The sequence below is a fragment of the Mastomys coucha genome, unplaced genomic scaffold (genome assembly GCF_008632895.1).
Source record: "Mastomys coucha isolate ucsf_1 unplaced genomic scaffold, UCSF_Mcou_1 pScaffold13, whole genome shotgun sequence".
Classification (NCBI taxonomy): domain Eukaryota; kingdom Metazoa; phylum Chordata; class Mammalia; order Rodentia; family Muridae; genus Mastomys; species Mastomys coucha.
Window position 1 is genome coordinate 33445220 of NW_022196895.1, and position 3794 is coordinate 33449013.

Consider the following 3794-nt stretch of genomic DNA (forward strand, 5'->3'; position numbering starts at 1 on the left):
TTCTTCTTCTTCTTCTTCTTCTTCTTCTTCTTCTTCTTCTTCTTCTTCTTCTTTTCTCTTCTTCTTCTCCTCCTCCTCCTTCCCCTCCTCCTCATTCTTCTTCTTGCTCTTCTTCTCCTCCTCCTCCTTCCCCTCCTTCTTCTTGTTGTTGTTGTTGTTGTTCTTCTTGCTCTACTTCTTTTTCTTCTTCTTCTTGCTCTTCTTCTTCTGGCTCTTCTTGCTCTTCTTCTCCTTCTTTTCTCCTTCTTCTTCTTCTTCTTCTTCTTCTTCTTCTTCTTCTTCTTCTTCTCCTTCTCCTCCTTCCTTCTCCTTCTCCTTCTCCTTCTCCTTCTCCTTCTCCTTCTCCTTCTTCTTCTTTCTTCTTCTTCTTCTTCTTCTCCTTCTTATCTTTTGTTCTTCTTGTTCTTCTTCCCTTTCTTTCTTTTTCAAAAATTCCACTTGTATTATTTTCATAGCAACTTGTACATATTTCACAATTGTCATTTCCGTTTTTTATTTCTCTTTACCTGCAGTCATTCCTGATGGTTATTAATCATTATGTCCTAGGGGAGAGAACAAACTTTGAAACTGTCTAGTCTCTTTTTCCATGGACTTAGTCATCTTTAGTGGTGACGTTTCATCAGCTATTTGCCTGGTTTTGGAAGATCCTTTATACTGTTCTGATCTTTAAAAGAGAAATCGGAGGTCTCACGGCAATCTGTACTTAGGTCTCAGCAGATCCAAGTCTTCATCAAGAAGGTCAACTCACTCATCCAGCTTTAATACTAGTGGAGGTACCCAGCCTTACTGCAACTTAGATATGCAAAAGTTGCTTGATATCCACAGGAGGCCTGCCCTTTTCTGAAGAAAACTGGAGAAGGAGCATATGGAAGTGGTGAGGGATTGGGAGGAGAGATGGGATGGAAAACTTGGGTTAAGATATTAAGAAGAAAGGAATGAAAGAATGAAAAAAGAAAGATGAATAGATGGATATTAAAGAAGTTTCTCTCAACTTTGTCACAAATAGGTAGACATTCTATTGCAAGCCTAAAGATGTGTTTGATCTAGGTTCAACCTGCCCTAGGGGTTACAATTCTTCATTTATTTTATAAAGCCAAAATTTCAGAGAACATGACCTTCTTCATACCTCTTATGGTGTCTTTTAAGATGCTGGATATGAGAACCTGTGAGACTGTTTTTATAAAGTAATTGACGAGCAAATAATCACATGAATGTCTGGGTGTAGTGATACATGCCTTTAATCCCAACATTCAGGCGGCAGATGCAGGAGGAACTTTGTGAGTCAGAGGTTTTCCTGGAAAACATAATAAGTTTCAGGACAGCCAGAGCTACACAGTTAGACCCTGTCTCAAAAGAAAACAAAGCAAAGCAAAACAAACAAACAAACAAAAAAACACATGGAAAAATGCACAGCCTCAGTTTACGCAATAAATACTCAAGTTTGATAATGCTCAGTAACAGTAAGATACAACACAAAAGTCCTGTTCTGAGTGGGTAGATGCTATATTTTGGCTCTAGTGAAAACATACAATTAACTTGATCCTTCAAAGGCGATATGTGTGTGTGTGTGTGTGTGTGTGTGTGTGTGTGTGCACACGCGTCTGTGTGTGTGTGCGTCTGTGTGTGTGTGTGTCATATGTGTGTGTGTGTGTGTGTGTGTGTGTGTGTGTGTGTGTATGAATATATGAATTCTGTAATGGCTATTCCCGGCTGTCAACTGGAATGAACTATAATCCAGAATTGAAGGTCTCAACTGTGATCCATATCTTGAGGCTGGAAGACACACGTTTTAGACATGGATCTTGCCACAGAGATCTTGATGCATAGTGGCCATGAAAACGTTAGACCCAAGGAAGGTAGTACACATCTTAAATCCCAGGAGACTAAGGGAAGGAGATCTCTGAGTTCAGGGTCAGCCTGAGACAAAACAAGTCCCAGATCCAGGTGTGGTGGTACACACTTTTAATCTGGGCCACACCTTCTGCTGGTTACCTACATAAGGACATTGAAGAAAGATTCTTGAGCCTGGGATAGGATCCTTCCAGTTTCCAATTGCTCCCAGAGCTGATATTGTGTCACAGCACCTGGAGCTGATACTGTGACACAGTGCTCCATACCCAAATACTGTCTGGAGAGAGATGGTTTCCTGGAAGTGCCAACATACCTGTGAGCACAGGTAGGACCACCACTTCTGTTCAAATTCCTGGCCTAAGAGGGACCCACCCAGAGCCCTCAGGACACAGGAGCCAAGGAACAGCCAGGGACAGGATCCTTCTGGTTTCCATCTGCACCCCAGAGATGACCCTATGCCACAGCTCTCCATACCCAAATTCCTCCTGGAGAAACTGGTCTCCAAGGAGTACTGAAACACAGGCTTGCAGGAGGGACAAGCCACAGTCAGAGACAGCAAGAGCAACTAAACCCAGAGATAACAGATGGCAAGAGGCAAGGGCAAGAAATAAACAACAGAAACCAAGGCTACTTGGCATTATCAGAAACCAGTTCTCCTACCACAGCAAGCCCCAACACACCAGAAAAGCAAGACTCTGATTTAAAATCACATCTCAAACAGAGCCAGTGCCTGAGAAGACCTTCAGTGCTAGCTCCGCACCCAATCCGATAACACCCAGAGGAAGCTGGCCTCCTAGGAGCTCTAACATGACCAGGATCATAGGATCACAGGATCTCAGGAGCTTTGTCACACCAGGATTTCAGAATCCCAGGGGAGCTTGACTCCAGGATCATAGATGAGGAGGCCACAACATCCACCCCAAACTGGCTGGGACCCCCAGGGATCCAGGAACCCCTTCCTAGCCAGTGGCACGGGTTACTTCCAGTCTGAGCCAGGGTCCTGAGCAGACCTTGGATACTAGCTCTTCACCAAGTCTCACAACACCCAGAAAAAGCTTGACTCTGGGGTGCTCTAACATGCCCCGGATCACAGGAACACAGGATCTCAGGAGCTTGGTTACACCAGGATTTCCAGATTCCAGTGGTAGCTTGACTCCCAGGATATCAGGATCAAAGGATCCTGAGGACTCTGAGGAGTTCTGAAACAACCAAGATAACAGGAGGACAGGTTACTATAAGAGACAGTGAGCTCAGGTAGCACTAGAGATAACCAGATGGCAAACAGCAAATACAAGAACATAAGCAACAGAAACCAAGGTTACTTGGCATCATCAGAACCCAGTTCTCCCACCATAGCAAGTCCTCGATACCCCATCACACCAGAAAAGCAAGATACATATTTAAAATCACTTCTCATGATAATGATAGAAGACATTAAGAAGGACATAAATAACTCCCTTAAATACAAGAGAACACAGTAAACAGCTAGAAGCCCTTAAAGAGGAAACACAAAAATCACTTAAAGAATTACAGGAAAACACAACCAAACAGGTGAAGGAACTGAACAAAATCATCCAGGATCTAGAAATAGAAAAAGAAACAATAAAGAAATCACAAAGGGAAACTACCCTGGAGATAGAAAAGCTAGGAAAGTGAACAGGAGTCCTAGATGCAAGCATCACCAACAGAATACAAGAGATAGAAGAGAGAATCTCAGGTGCAGAAGATACCATACAAAACATTGACACAACAATCAAAGAAAATGGAAAATGCAAAAAGCTCCTAAGCCAAAATGTCCAGGAAATACAGGACACAATGGGAAGATCAAATCTAAGGATAACAGGCATAGAAGAGAGCAAAGATTCCCAACTTAAAGGGTCAGCAAATATCTTCAACAAAATTATAGAAGAAAACTTCCCTGACCTAAAGAAAGTGATGCCCAT